A 16,933-nucleotide genomic window follows, 5' to 3' on the forward strand; every position below is an offset into this window, starting at 1 on the left:
TAGGCTAATTGAAATTCTCACAATGCAATTATCTTCTCCATCATATATTCCATTTGCCAATATGGTTTTCTCCCAGACTAATCTGTTGTTGTTGTTGATACCCAGAGGTGTTGTACTGAAGGATGCTAATAATCACATAAAATTAAGTTTTCTTTTTTTATTAAGTGCAGTTTGACATTATACGCATTTCTTTTTTCATTTAACAACTTTAGATATCTTACATATAATAAATATTCCCTTCATGACATTCTTTTCCTTAAATTAAGAAAAAAGACATCAATTTCACTGTACATTTGTTCATACTATATTGTTAGCCTCATTGACAGTTTCGTGATAACCGACACAGTCACATTCTCTTGGGTGTAATTGATTTAATATTAGAATAATATGAAAACATGCCTGCTTAATTGCTCAGGGCTGTTCAAGATGGGAAAATCTGTTCAAGTTTGAGTTTCAGTCATTTTTATTCTTGTTTATTTCATTAAGTACACTGGCATTCACTGAGAGTCAAAGTAGAACTAATTAGCCAGTTGAATATTTGTGAGTTAGCCCATACCACCCTTAAAACAGATGGGGAAGAAAAATCTGCTTACCACCTGATTAATCTTTATGTGTAATTAGTTTTATATATAAATTTGAAAGAAATCTTGTCTAAAATCATATCTAAAAGTGATGATTGATAATAAAAGTGAAATATAAAACATCTAAACAAATATACTAGGTTCAACAGCATCCCTTGCATCTATCCTGTTTGAAAATATAGCAGCTTTGGAAGCCATTATATAACATAATTTGAGAATCTACCTACCGTTACATACAAAAATTGTATTTTCATAGTTCTTAAAGTCTTTTTATTATATAATAATATTCGTGACATATCCAGCATACTTTGTACCTTCTTATTCAACAAGCCAAACTCATGATTCTTTGCTACCAGCACAGTTCCATGCACTCGATACTTAGTATTTCTATAGCGGTAGCTATGTTTTGATCAAAGGGGTTCAGGGGCCTGAGTTTGAAATCCCCCAAAGCCCATTTTGGCTACTCTTTGTTTAGCCCATTGGCACTCTGACCCCATGCTTCTCAGACTTTGAACTCAAAGCTTGGAAAAGCCGTATCGCTTCTTTAAACACATTATCAGTGGGCTAGGTTTTAAGAATATCACTAATCATCTTAAGGTTTTAGTGCAGTGTAGCAGTATAGTTAAGAGACGGGATCCATTTACTGGCATGGGCACTGTAAGGAATTTTCAATGAAATCTATGATAACGTAATGGCAGCAAGTGGTTTGTAAGTTTATGTATTCAGATTAAAGTAGCAGTGTGGGTGCAATTTTGTGGAAAATACAGCATATGAATATCATGGGGCATGACTGTATCTGCTTAGCATCTTCCAAGTAGCATCTTAACACATGGTGCCCAGCATTTTTTTCTTCTTAATTTCACTTACTTTCCTCTGAAATGGATCCAGTAGCCTTCAAAGTACAACACTAGAACTTTGCCCTTATCCAAATCACATAAAATGTTTTTTCGTGCATATTTCCCATTTCATCTTCCGTCTCCAAAACTAAAAAATTCAGTGCACTGAAACCAGATTCACTAATGCAAAAACAGTCATTAAGACAAAATGTAACATTTAGCATACTTTGTGTATCAGGTTAATACCTCTTCCTACACATTAGAGAATCTGGCTTGGATTTTAATGCCAGGCCAAGTTTAAAGTTTAATATTTTTTGTATAACTGTCAAGAATTTGACATGGACCTTTTGAAAGGGTATCCTTCACATATTTAGATAATATACTTCAAGCTAATTGACTTATTTTTTTAATCTAATATGTGAATTTAGAGTTTTCTTTTTGCCTCTGGATGTAGAGTATAACATTTTCCTCTCAGTAGTCTAATTTTTTTTGGACTAAAAATGTATTTTTCTACTTCTATTAACTGTTCAATAACTTTTAAAAAAATGACAATGGGGAGATTTGATTTGCTTTTTAAAACAATTTACAAATCAACTTTAATTTTGCATTTCTCTGGTCATTTTTCCAGTGTGTCATCTACTCATAATAACAGTTTCTAGTTTCTATATTCAAATTTTTTTTAATTTCCTTTTGACCTAAAGTGGGACCATACTGTGCTTTTTCAAAAGTGCTAGTGACATGTTTCAATTCTAGTTAGCAACCGAGTGTTTCTTCTATTACCAGTTGTCCTAGGTTAATGCAAAGCCATGTTTTGACCCTATCCTGTTTGCCATGTTAATTATTTCTTTCTGCAGTTGTGGGTATTCTGTGAGTCTTGATTGAAAAGTCAGCAGCTTGACTATCTCGGCATGGATTTAACAATTAGGAGAGCATCATTCTGAAGACAACTGTGTATGCTAACACAGGCTTGTCACTAAACAGTATATATGGAAAGTGTGTAAAGTGCAAATAGCCCCCTAAGATGGTGTCTTCAAACTGGATGTTATTGTCATAGCCAGCAGGCATGAGTTGCTGCATAAAGTCAAACAACCATACTTTGTTCGTGTTAAGAAGTCAGTGAAGTCGTAATAAGAAGTCACAAGAAAACAGTGAGAAAATGAAAATAAACATCACTTCATTCGTTACCTCAGTAAACAGTTTTCGGAGGTGTTTTCAATATATGTGAATATTTGAATTATGCTTCCATTCCCACTCGTCATACCTGGCCAAAGGACCAACCAAAATGACCTGAAGTTTTAGGGGTTTTTTTTGCAATTTGTATCATCAGACAAGCAACCCACTGCACTCATGGTGTCACAGCGTCACTAATCTAACACAAATGTAAATAATGAACAGCACACAAAACTGAACTGTACAGATGGTGGAAAAAACATGAAGAATTTAGCATGACAGACTAGACATAACAGTGTAAAACCCAGCTCAATCCCGAAATGTCCCTGACAAGCCCACATGGGAAACAACAATATAAACTCTACACTTCCTGCAACCCTTCCTAGTAATTAAAAGCCTATTTGAGTTAAAATGTTTTGTCTTAATTCACAGTTATAATGAAGCAAAGTAAAAACAGAATTATTGTTTGCTGTGTAGTTGTATCTAACACGACTGGTTAGGGGTATGTGACTATATCATGTTAAAGAAATGTCATGTGGTTTGAAAAAAAGGCAGATTAAAACAAAACTAGATATACTAATTTTGAGATACTCTCTTAAGCTTTTAAATTTCATATCACAGGCTTGATTATCCTACATTTATATCCACTCACATTATTTTTTCACTGAAACAGATGATGGTCTTTGTGACCTTAAAAAAATGTGTACATGAACGTACGATTACATGCAAGTCTCTCTTGGCCCTTTCACTCGACTCACACCTCTTGAGTCTCAACAGTCCCTATGATTAAGATTTGGCACCTTGAATTACATTGTCTTCATCTAGAAATATTTCAACTGCATTTCTGCCGCTCTAAAGGGAGCTGAAGATAAAGGAGAAGAAGGTAAAAACACATCCTGTTGTGTGAATCCTAGAGAAGGCCTTGAACCCTGCCATTCATCCCTTTCACTTCATCAGCTGAGTCTAATTGCCAGAGAGGACAGGATACCCAGGACCCAATTGTTCTTTATCCTCTTTGGAGCCTCTGAGGCATGAAAAGCGAAAGGCCTGCTTTTGATCTTTTTTTTTGTTAGTTTTTTTCTGTCATCCCCTACTATCCTTTCCCTTAGAATGAGACACTCCTTTCACACTGTGCCCCCTTCTTCATCCACGCAAAATAATTATCAAGCTCTGCTTCATCAAATAATGGTGGATATTGGAGGTCATGATTGGGAGGGCCAGAGGTCTGCAGGGTGGCCCTAGGATGTGGTGAAGCGTCCATCTAATCTTAGAGGCAGGATCCTTAACTGTGGCTACCTTTATATACCTTGACCCTCGGTTTTCGTTTGTCTGTCCTAATGAGACCCTCTCATGCAGCCAGTGCTATAGAGGTCTTGCAATGGCAGGGTTGGGAGGCCAAAGTACAATGAGACGTAGGGCTAGGCTGAGACAAGGGCACATCTGTGCTATCTTATTAAGCCTTGGAAAAGAGCTCATGCGTTTCAACGGCCCATGCGCTCTGAGAGCAGATCTATTGACACCTACTTGTCCTTTGCGGTTAACACGTTTCTGTGACGAAGGAGGCACACCCAAGTTTTTGTTAGAAGCAGTTGCTGGCGTAGCATTTAGTATGGCAAATTATTTAAAATGCTTTGGACGACCATATGTAGAGATGAAAGATGAAAAAAGCAATTTAGCAATAATAAGACAACCCCTCGATCTAGAGAAATGACAAGGATGTAAGAGCCAAATTTTGCAAAAAGAAATAGTTTTCATAGCTGAAAATTGTGGATGCCAAAATATGTCTGAATACACAATTTTGCTTGTTTGTTTGTTAAATCAGAAGCATATTTGAAATATTTGTATTTGTTACTTAAGGACTAGTTGCTATCCATGTCTTAAGCATTTGTTGAAATTTTGCAGAAATTTGACAGAATAAAATGCTTACTAAAAGTCTAGCTGAAAAAAAAAATCATATCTTGACGTACTTTGTGAAAAAAACAATAACAAAAAATAAATAAATAACGGGACATAGGATAACAACCCTAACGATCTGTCTACATTGCAAAAGGGACAGCAGGATATACTATAAGTAGACAAATGACAAACAAAAACACAAGTAGGCAAACAAAAACCTTTAAGCAATCATGTTAAGCATGCCTAACATCTGAGCACTGTGTGAGAACAAAGCAGGGCTCCTGTCAGTGCATCGATCCACTCCTGAAGGCACACATCCATAGCTCTCTGATTGCTCCCTGCCTCTTGCGTCTATCTCTCTCCCCCGCGCCTCTAACTCTCTGCTCTGGCTCCTTTCTGAGAGTGGGCTTATTGATCTAGCCTACTTCGTTGGAGTTAACTCACTGATAAAGCCTGACCAAGGGCTTCCAATGGCCTAAAAGAGTTTGGAGAGCTGGCGAGAAAGGTCATCGGAAAGAAAAGTCTTTATATTAACAAAAATATTTTGTCCTCATGTTCATTCAAGTTGGTTTATTAACTGTACAGACTCAGGTTTTTCCAGTTGTACTGAATTATTGTCTTCCTATGTTGACGGGGCTTTTAATTGTTGGCAGCTGAAAGAGTATAGTTATTCATCCTAAGCCATTAACCCTTATCAGATTTGATGAACCTTTCGTATTATAGCCCTTATGGAAGAGTTAGGGTTACTAATTTGAAAAGTGTTATAATGCCAAGTAGACTGGTTAGAATCTTAAAATTTTGCATGATTTTGGGATGTTAAACTTGATAAATTCATTTATTTTTAAAACATGTTTTAGTTGAGTAGGTAGTAGGAAATCAAATCAATATACAGTATGTATAGAAACCATAATTATTTGGTTCACCTGCTTACTATTTACATTTTATCCATGACTGTACTGATGAGATTGCATTATGTATGCATCTAATCAAGTGGTTAAATCTACCTTCTGAATGCACTGTACTGACTCTTGCAATGGTTTTGGCATCGTTGTGCAAGGCATTTGTCATTCTCTCGTTCCTGATAACTCACACACATCATACAACAGGACTTTTGCAGTGAATATATTGAGCAGAATTCACACTGTAGTAAATCAGTAGCTTCAGTGATTCATTCATTCATTTGTAAGTGCAGCTGAAGTAGTCTGGCACAATGCACTGAGTTACACTCCTTATTTAAAAAAAGAACTTGGATCTGTAAAGGACTGTGTTTGCTATAATAAAGTAGAGGAATGCTATTGTAATTCAGCTTTGGTCAGTGAACTGACCAGGCTGGTAAAAATAGCATTTGCAGATGAGTTATTGAGGCTTTTCATTTTAATCAGTGGTTTATTCTACTATAAGCCACCTAGGGTATGATTCACTAGACATGAGGAAATAATTCATGATAAAATAAAGATTTAGAAATATTCTTACAACTATTTTTAAGTGTATTGCAGTCCTCAAAATAATAAAAAATGTCTACAATTTTCTCCAGAAAGCTTACACAATGATCTCAAAAATCAGTGTTTCTTAAAAAATGTGACTCATGTTTTGTGTGTCAGTATGTGTAATCGTGTCTCCAGAGTGTGATTACATTGTATGTCAGTTTGTGTATATTTTTGCAAGTGTGTTGTGCTGTCATGTTTGTGGCATTCCATGTGGGAGGGTCTGTTGATAAGTAAGCCATCTGTAGTGTTCTGCCGAACGACATGTTGTAAAGCGCGATTTGAGAGTGTGGAGAGACTTGACTTGACAAATCTTGGCACATAATGAGACAGAAGGGAGTAAAGGCAGAAGTCTGTCCAGAGATAAACAATTAGATTTGTCCCTGAGGTAAAGGCCATGCAATGCAAGGACTCTCAGACTAACAAAATCAATATGGCTTCCAGTAAGAACACTCAGGGGGTAGAGTGATGAAGAGGTTATCATTCATTTCTCAGATTAGGACACACATACAGAATGAAGAACAGTCTCGCTTTAAAAATCAATATGATCACTGGCATGAAAGCTGCTTGTCAGTGATGGATAGATTTGAAAGTATGCATCTGCTATTCAACTGTCTGTCAGATATAGTCGGTGTAATGAGACGTGATAACATAGATCAACAGGGATACTGAACTGAGCTAGTCAAGCCAGTTTTCGTCAGCAGCCAATTGTGAGAGGCTCTTAAAGGAGACAGCACTGGGGAATGATATTTTCACACCCCCATATAAAACCACAATGGAGCATGAGCCATAGACGGAATGGGCAGTCCCTTCACATTGCATTCCCTCTTAGGCCCTGCCCAGACTTGCAGGTCTAATCTAACATCTCACCACTGTTCCCAGCAGGGCTCACAAGGGTAGCACTGCCAGGGCAAGAAGGGTTGGACTGTTAGAGGAAGGGTGTCCCATGTTGCGCATGGACTGGCTTTAAAAACGACAACAAAAAGAGACAATGAATGGTTTTGGGGTGGGAGTGGGGGCAACCGCAACTTGTGTGCAACTGCTGTTAGACAGCGAAGTCTCCTCAGAGACGCTGAGTCGCTGACCATAAAGGTGTGAGTCTGCGCCGCGGCCAGCCTGTCACCTCATCTCCATGGAAACAGTGACGTGGTACCCCAGTGGGCTTGTTTCTGCTGTGGCCTGGAGGAGCAAGATCACTTGGGGATGTAGTCTGGCCATCACCTGGGCTTCGGGGGGGCGGGAGGCATAGCTTTGATGACCTTCAACAACCTGCCAGTCTGTCATCGCGGTCTGGGGAATAACATGAAAAAAAAAATCAGCTAGGGATTTGTGTAAAGACATTGTTCACTGGGCCATTTTAGCTTTGGATGAGGTTCTTTGTTCCAATGGGAATCAAAGCTAGTGAAGTATACTTTTCACACCATTTCTTTCCCCTGTATTACCTTTACCTTAAGATTTTATATAAGATTTTTATATGTGAAAATTTAATAAACTTAAATTTGGCGATTTATGATTAAACATTTTGATTGAAAATTCAATTTGTTATTTTTAAACTGCAATATTAAACAAATTCCAATAGAATGCACGTCTGGACACAGTACAACCCAACAGTTTAGTCTGGAACATTTTTATTATACGGAATCTACACCATATCATCATCAAAATACTAGGGCACTCTCAAAATGTAATAAATAAATCAGTTTTTCTTAGTGGAGATGGAGCTTTAACTTCATTATTGATTAAACATGCCGATCTTATTATTGATGAATTAACTCTTTAAAAAGTGAATTCTAGAATCTGTTGAAATTGTTGATTATTGGTTTTCTTAGACCAGAAAACTCAATAATATACTAATTTCAATGAAAATTTATAACAAGAGAAACCCCACACACATTGTCCACATTCACAATTGAAAAGCTGGATTTTGTAACTTTAGGCATTATTTATTTAAAAATGAATGATATGATAAACCAGTTTTTATATGTGTTGCACAATTTATATATAATTGTCTTTTAAATTGATCATTGCTTTTTAACTTTTGCCACTCTATTTAAGAAAGATATTTTGGTTCCTTTTTGTGGTTTATAGAATAAAACATCACAAAAGAGGAATGCATAATAGAGAAACTTGCTATCTTCTTCTGTTTCAGGGATGTGCACACTAGAGTAGTAAAAAATTCAGCATGATTAGATACATAATCAGGAACATCAGAGTAATTTCAGTGTAGTGTTATAGACTATTGTTGGTATCACTGTGATAAATTATTGCCAAATGGAATCTCAAATCTTCTTCATTTGAGTGTAAAGCAGCGCCATCCAAACCATTCCCTGGAGACACTTGTGTTGTATTATCTGACAAACCAGTACAGGAGATTCTGTGGAAAAATCTGTGCTTTCTTCCTTTCAGCCAAAAAGAAAGAGGGTTTTGAATGGAGTGGTGATTCTTTATGCAGAGCTGAGACGCGACACCTACCAGACGGTGAGAGATGGCAAGCCCTAATAATACAGAGCTGTACAATGGTTCTGACAGGCGAGCAATAAAGCAATCAGGGTCCCAGGCATTCCAAATCTCTTTACCGCCCACCCTCTAACAGACTGAGAGATGGGCGGCTGACCTGTGAGCTGTCAATCATGGGGGATACCTGCTGGAGCCTGATCAGGGAGAACTGAGGGCACCAGTCCATCAGATCTGTTTTCACACTCCAGACACTAACATTGCAAGCATAACCACAGACACAAAAAAGCTGCACCGCCTCGCTCTTAATTAGGAGATGTGTGTGTGCGTGTGTTGTTTGGGGGTGGACTTGTTTGGTTTAAATGGGTATGGGAGTGTCTTAGATATAGGGGGGATAGTAAGTGGAATCCCAGTGAGACAGAAAATAACCTTTTCCCTTGATTTAGGAATCAGGCATTGATCTGTCATGCTGTTTTGTACAAGTAAGAGCTCTCTCAGCATTGCTTCTCTGTGTGTATATGCAGTGTGTGTATGCGTGTGTGTGATCGGGGGGTGGGGGGGCTTGTTCATTAGCTATCTGTAGCCCATTCCAGCAAATAGATCACCATAATTCTGTGGTTAGTTAATGGCTTTCTGGTGTTTCCTCTAGAGTCTTCCTGTCTGAGGGCTGACTGCTAAAACTCCTCCACTGTTTTTTTTCTCTTTTTTTCCAAGTGGGGAGTCTTGTGTTCTGCTGCCTAACTCAGAAAATTGGCTTCAGCCAGTGGCCAAGTCTGCGAGCAGTCTGGCCACATGGATTCACATTAGAGAAGTAAAAGCAACATCACAAAAAACATGCTGATCTGACATACTGTCTCACTGACTGGAATCATATTGGATCTCCACATTGAAAACCTGTCAGTAAAAGGATATTTTCTCACAATAAGTAGCTATATTTCATTGTTCTCTTTCTCCCTGGAAGACTTTGAATTTTAAATTTAACAAATTTAACAAGTTCAACATTAAATACATAAAAGTGAGACGTTATATGAATTTTGTTTTTATTTATAGTTTTTGTTTATTGTCTTTCCTTGGATGGAACTAAGTGCAATACTTTTTTCAGATTCACTGAAACTCCATCAGGCATTAGTATAAAATGGTCTGTAAGTACTTTTTCAAACTATTTGGAACAATGTTTAATCATAAAATGGGTCGATGACAGCATTAACATGAAATGTTATTTATTTGGAGGAGAAACCAGAGCTCCCAAAGAAAACCCACAAAAACTTTCCAAATCCACACATCTCAGCATCTGGGCTGTCATCAAGTATTAATAAATCTGTAAATTCTTTGACAGGTCACAATTGCATCTTGATTGATTTGTTTTTTTGTAAACTTTTTCCCTAGAAGAGCATTTTTGGACTTTTGTGTCCTGCACTTGTGTAGTGTGGGTTTGACTTTGAAGAGCAATGCCAAATTCTATATTTCAAGCAATGGCTTGCCTTTTTCTTTTGATGTTTGCCAAAAAATCTTAAATCAAATGAAATTGATTTAATTTGAATGTAAGTCACAGAAAATCATCATCTAATTTAATGGCTCACTTCGTTATTAGTTTGTTTTGGGTAGGTTTGTTATAGCTGCCCATATAGACTGATAGCATATTGATCCCATTGTCTTCATTGATTTTGGTTATAGGTCCAATTCTTTATTGATTCTCTTATTTATTCTTGGTCAGTTTTCTGTTTGAAAAATACAAACCTACACATGTTTTCATTGTCAGCATGACTATTGTATTACCTGAAGTCTGATTACTGAGAAGAAACAGAAAAACAAAACAAAACATATAATTCATTTAGATTTCCAAACGTTTCAGTGCTGTTTGAAGAACCTGCTGGTATTTATTAAGAAATGTATACATAATTTGTTACTGCTTTTTAGCTAAAACTGGATCTTGAGTCCCATCTATTCTTATCCCCACCCAAGGACTGGTGATTGCTAAGAAAGGCATTATGTTTTTGGGCTCTGTCCATCCCGTTTGTGTGACTGCAATATCCCAGGAATGCTTGGGATAATAAAATGAGGAAATCTCTTTAAATTTGGCCACAAGTGTCCAAGGGCTCAAGGATGAACTGATTAGAATTTAATCATAAATTGTCTACTAGAAAAAAAAGAGTGATGAATGGAAATAATGAGACATTCTATCCAAAAGACCAGAGGCCATCCAAAAAAGAGACCACTCACAGTAAGTCTGTAACATCTTTCACATTTGGGTGGTTATTTAATTTATAACAATAGTACTAGGTGTCTACCTTGAAGCTTTATTGATTGTGGATATCTTGTAAATTATAAAACATATGTATGTATTTTATGGCAGCACGGTGGCACGGTGGTTAGCACTGTTGCCGCACAGCAAGAAGATCCTGAGTTCAATTCCACCATCAGGCCGGGGTCTTTCTGTGTGGAGTTTGCGTGGGTTCTCTCCGGGTACTCTGGCTTCCTCCCCACCGTCCAAAGACATGCAGCTTGTGGGGATAGGTTAATTGGATAATTCAAATTGCCACTAGGTGTGAATGTGCGAGTGAATGTGAGTGTGAATGGTTGTCTGTCCCTATGTGTTAGCCCTGCGACAGACTGGCGACCTGTCCAGGTTGTACCCTGCCTTTCGCCCTATGACAGCTGGGATAGGCTCCAGCGCCCCCCGCGACCCTGAAAAGGATAAGCGGAAGCGAATGGATGGATGGATGTTGTATTTTAGAATTTTGTGTTTCTTTATAAAGAACAACAACTTCATGTGCAGCTTTGTTGGCCAGGCAAACACATAAATGGAAGGTTTTTTGTTTTACTTAACAAATAGACACACTGCTATATACAGACACACATATACATTACATATGCATATGCATATGCAGTATGTATACAGAAACACAATATAGAAGCATACAACTCCAAGCAAATAATTGTTTGCTCTGCACATACTTAATTGTTTCCTCTTTTGACTTTCCTTTACTTCATATGAACTATACTCGGCTGTTTCTGCCAGCAAGTCTACATAAAGCAACTGTGCATTACACGTTCAAAGAAAAATATCATAAATCACATTTTTAATTGTCCATGTTAAAGTAAATGGGCCTAGGTCTAGTATTTAGAAGGCTATAATAAAATACTGCATAGAGTAAGTGTTGTGTTATACGTTGCCAAAATAAGGAGTGCAATGTCAGTCTTGTTTTAATTCTACAAACTCAATAATTACTACTGATTTAATTTCACATCAAATCATTTTCTGACTGAAGATTTCAAGGTTGCTGATGTCAGCATCACCACATCCAGCATCACCACAGCTGGCTGTGACAGCTGTGATGCCACTGAGATACCCTATATTATACGTTTACATCACTGCCACACAAAATCCACTGAGGTCAGAAAAGCCAAATTTGTATAAGTAAGGAGTTGCTGGTTAAGTTCATCAGACGTTCTGCTGTTGAGCACCAAGATGGCTGTAATAGCAATTGTCGTCTGATTTTTGCTTGTTGACAGATTGCCTTTTGATTGGTCTTTAGCTAACTTTGGGTATGAAGTTGCTTTGAGATACAAAGCTGATTTCCTAGTTATGAGTGCAATATATGTGGTTAAGCTGAGATCCTGTGGGACTTTCAGATACAGTAGGACGAAATGGTAGTGGCTAACCAACTGGACATAGTGGTGGTAGACAAATAGAAGAAGATGGCCGTAGTGATAGATGTAGCAATTCTGTATGACAGCAACATCAGGAAGAAGGAAGACGAGATGCTTGAGAAGTACCAAGGGCTCAAAGAAGCGCTCAAAAATATGTGGAGGGTGAAGGTAACAGTGGTCCAAGTGATAATCAGAGTGGATCCCAGGAACAACATTGGAGATCTCTGTCCAGAAGAGTGCAGTCCTAGGAACAGCTAAAATACTTTGCAGAACCCTGAAGCTCCCAGGCCTCTGGTAGAGGACCTGAGCTTGGAGGATAGACCGCCTGCAGGGGCGAGAGTGTGTATATATATATATATATATATATATATATATATATATATATGTAAATATACATATTTACTGGTGTCTCTATATTTCTGTTACAATACATGCAGGCAGTTTGTGCTATGGTAACTGTACTTCAAGACTTGCTTTCAGTGTTATTCATATGTCCAGTAGGTTGTGTAAGCTGTTGTGTAACCCTTGGTACCTTGAGAGCCTGGACCTTCCTTGGAGCATGTCATTGGGAAAAAAATGAGTGAAAAAATGTTGATTCTAGTCACTTACTGTACCTTTGTCCAGAGCAAAGGTACAGCAGTGTGCAAAAGACTCAAGACACCTCTCATTTCTTTAAGTGGTCTTAAACAATTTGTCTCCCGGCTTTCTGGGGCTTTCTTTCAAAGTTTTCCTTTGTACATTGGCTGCTTTTTCTCTATTTTTTAGGCTAGGCATGTAGTGTAACAATTTTCGGGATGAATGTTTTTCAGTCACTTAACACTGGCCTATGACTCATCGAACCATGAAAAAGCACCTCACTCAAAGGATGAATATGTTTGGTCTCTGCACACAACAGGCAACTTAGCAAAGAGCCAGTTTCAAACTACTAGTAGTGTATCTTTAGTTACTTTGATTACTTAAAAAGATTTGTTCAATCTATGAAAAATGCCAATGGTAACACATTTTGACAGGCATAAAATATTTTTGCCCAACAAGTGGTTCCTCCAAAATTGGCAGATACTCCACTGTGTTCAGTGTGTAAATAGAAAACTGGCAAAAACTAGAAACTCTGGACAAAAGAAGAGGTGGCAGGACTAAAGACTGCCTATAGCAGGTGAACAGTACCTGAAAGTGATATATGGAAAAAGTACAATCACCTTTTCTTCCCAACTTTGTCATACAGTTACAACTTTTATATGTATAAATAAGAAAAAAAAAACCCTGACACACGACCTGAGAGATACGTCTTGGCCATTACCTAATCCATGTACAGTTTGCCGAAGCCTTGTCAGACAGGGTCTTAGTGAAACGATGACTGTCAAGAAGATATTTTTAAGTAAGTAAAACAGGGAGAAGTGTGCCAAATAACACAAGACATAGACAGAAAATGGGTAGCAAGAGGTCTTGGAGAGTGATGAAACTAAATTTCTCTTGGCCTCCTTTGTAAAACTTTTTTATGAAAACACAGTTGAGGCACTGTCATGGTTTGGGGCTGCATTTCAGCCAATGGTGTTGGGGATCTTGTCAAAACCGATTGATTAATGAACACATAAAAGTATCGTGTGATTTTGATCCCCCATGTAACACCATCTGGAAAGGGTTGATTTGCAGCAACTTTATTTTTCAGCTTAACAATGATCTCAAACATTCTGCCAGTGCAGTAAAAACATATCTGGATAGGAAAAAGAAACACAAAGAAACAATATCAGTTATGGATTGGCCGCCTTTAAGACTACTGAAAGGAATGACAAGAAAGCTTACCTAAAGAGGCAACACTGAAAACTCTGTCAGGCTCTACTTACCTTCTTAACTCATTAATCTTGCTTACACGCTTCTGTTCCTCTGCAGAGAGCTGTTGTTTAATACAAACAGTGCAGTAGCTGAAGTTAGCAAAACGCTAACGTCAGCTACTGCACTGAAAAGATGATAGATATCCATTTTTGGGAAACTGAGGGTAACAAACATATGCTGAAGCAATGAAAGCATTGAGGAAGACAAATGCATTACATGTTTATCACTTTTGTGCATGTCACATTGTTGCTATGAAATGCATTGGTGCATATAAATACCAGATCATATTAACATTATATCCTATGTGAACAGTTGACCTAAAAACTTCTGCCTGCATTGTATCTCAGTTGTTTTTGACAGTGGATGATTAGTTGCAGAAGTCTGTACTTAAAATGTCCCAAAGGTTTGCTTTCAGTTCTCCTTCACCTCCTTCTGTCTGGGAAACTACATGACTTCTAAAGTCTGATGTCCAAGTTTACCATGCAAAGAAAGGCTGGTCTTTTTCCTTCCAGTTTTCTGATGTCATCCTGTTCTGAGAACCTGTATTTGATCTTCTGCAGCTGGCAGACCAGCTGATATGCATTTTATATGCCAGTGAAAAGAGACTTTACTGGACCATTTACCATCTGACATCACTCTGAAGTCTGGTTGAGGTACATCTGTCCATTGAAAGCAATGTTTAAAAGCACAGCAAGTTTTTCACATTTTTAAGTCATGCTATATAACTAAACATATATATCTGCATATAATGATTTTACCTGATCTCCAGACTTTCTTTAGTTTACTGCCAATTTATATGGTTATTTTTAAAAACACAGTGATTACTACTTTATTGCTAAGTGATTCTGCATATTTTTCTAGGGTTTCACAAAATGTTCTTTGTTAAATTTTGGAATGCATTCCAATATGCAGAGGGGTTTAACAATTAATGATAACTTTGTAATGAATTATAATTGTACCCAAGTCAACTACTCTGATTAAAGGCTCTAGTGAGCCAACATGGACAAAACAGAGAAAAAAAGAAACAAAACCAAACCAGTAAATATCTGGGAATGAGTAAAAGAAAGTAGTTTATGAACTGGTCCTGGCCGTTCTCTTGATATAGGCTGTTGTCATCATTTTTCCATTTCTCAAGTTCAGCGTGAACACACAGCAAAACAAAAAAACTTGAATGCCTTTCCCAACAACATCTTCTCTTTATTGGCAGCTGATACATGAACAAGAGGTTGTCTTGGCTGGAAAAAAAAAAGGAAGTGCTGAGGCGTTGCTGGACCTCCAGACCTTTTTGACCAGTGGTGTGTCATCCCTCACTTTGTCATGTTTAAGTAAAACCAATGCCCATTTAAAGCAGCATCCATCAGTGTTAGTTGAGAACAATGACAGATTGCCTTTCTGCTACAATCAAAGCATCTGGATCTTTTCTCTACTCCCCCTCTTTTATTTATGGTAAACAGCCTGAATAACAGCTGGGCAATGGGATTTTACAAGTTAATCAATTGTTTGTTTGGAGCCACTGCGATGCCCCATATCCAACCATCTGCGAGTTAATGTTAATTTACCATGCTAATTTTTCCAGAGGCAACTGCATATCTATTGATTACTTCTTAAAAGATTTGTCTACACTTAGCATTATGAAATAGTTAATTTAGAAAATTGCACTTTTTAAGTATCTATATTGCAAGTGTGAGTATGTTTAATTTTGTTTCTAAGATATCGATTTTTAAGCCATAAGCGCAACTAAAAACACAGGAAAAAGAATCCATCTGGTGCTGATAAACTTATACAAATGGTCCAGAACAACCACAGAAGTACAAAAGCATCCCATCCACATTTTAAACAGTGCTGGGATGTCCTGAGGGTCATGTTAAGTTTCACTCACTGGTGGTGCATGCAGGTATGCACTGTTTATCCTGGACACTGTGAATCCTGTTGAAGTGAAGCTGTCTTTGTCTCTCCTCCCAGGTATTTATGCCTTTGGCAGGGTCTTGGTCTTTTGTTTCGCCCTGCTCCTCCTCAGCTCCACAAGGCGGCCCATGTGAACACAGGCCCCTCAAAGGTCAGTCATGAGTATCCCCTAACATGTAGCTAGCAATTCACATAATTGGTCTTGTACAAAGTAGGCATATTAACACAATTAATAAAAAATAAGTTTATATGCTTTATAATAATTTATTTAAGTTTTTCAATATTGTATTTTTAAAAATATTTTGAAATACAAAAAAGAAAAAGCACAGATAGCGTGAACATGTTTAGGAACCTGTTTATTTAGTGTAAAGCATTTGGTGCTACAGAAATAAAATTTGCTTACTTATTTAGCTTTTTACTCAGCAGAACAACATCAGCGCAACAGAAGAAGAATGTAGAAACACAAGCATCCAGTTCCTTCCATGTGCAACCATTGCTAAGAAATATTATTTAGGATAGCAGACAATAATGATCGCAAACACAGTCATACTGTAGAAAACTCATACATAAACAATTGAAAAGCAAAACCTTAACTTAAATTTAACAGTATTATTTTATTTGACCATGTTGTCTTGGCAGCCTTGAGCCAATGTTCGGATAGGGCACCATTTACAACTGTGCTGTGAGCACTTGTATTCACCTTTCCTGTTTTCCGGCTGCAGCACAGAATCCACACGCTACTTTATTTATAATCCAGCCAACCTCAATGTGTAACTCTTGCCCCATACTCTTGCTCGCATCACACAGTGAGGTCACTTCCCTCTGCACCTCCAACACTGCTCTTGCATTCCAACATGGCTCTAGGACAGCAGCCCAGCAAAGCTCTATACTCCTCAAATCACAAAGAGGCCCAGATCAGAGCAATGCTGGATGTGAGCCAGAATCCAGGCCCTCACAGCCCAGGCAGCTGGGGGCAGCCTATAATAAGTGGGAGACAATGAGAACTAGCACACCTCCCACGCTTTGCATGTGCATGTCGACTTGGAATTGAAATTAAATGGTTTCATAGGTTTTCCATAGGCCACCCTAATTCCGAAAAGATATAAAAACCCCTAGTGGGTTTAGC

General features: G+C 37.8%; 1 long non-coding RNA gene across 1 annotated transcript in view; it reads left to right on the forward strand.

Annotated features, from left to right (window-relative positions):
- Positions 1-16,933, forward strand: part of LOC120729773 — a 65,427-nt gene that overhangs the window by 3,957 nt on the left and 44,537 nt on the right. The window contains exon 3 of the long non-coding RNA XR_005694994.1: positions 15,865-15,958. This is a non-coding gene — a long non-coding RNA (uncharacterized LOC120729773). The remainder of the gene's footprint in view (positions 1-15,864; positions 15,959-16,933) is intronic.

Source organism: Simochromis diagramma, unplaced genomic scaffold, assembly GCF_900408965.1.
Source record: "Simochromis diagramma unplaced genomic scaffold, fSimDia1.1 OVJJ01000293.1, whole genome shotgun sequence".
NCBI classification, from domain to species: domain Eukaryota; kingdom Metazoa; phylum Chordata; class Actinopteri; order Cichliformes; family Cichlidae; genus Simochromis; species Simochromis diagramma.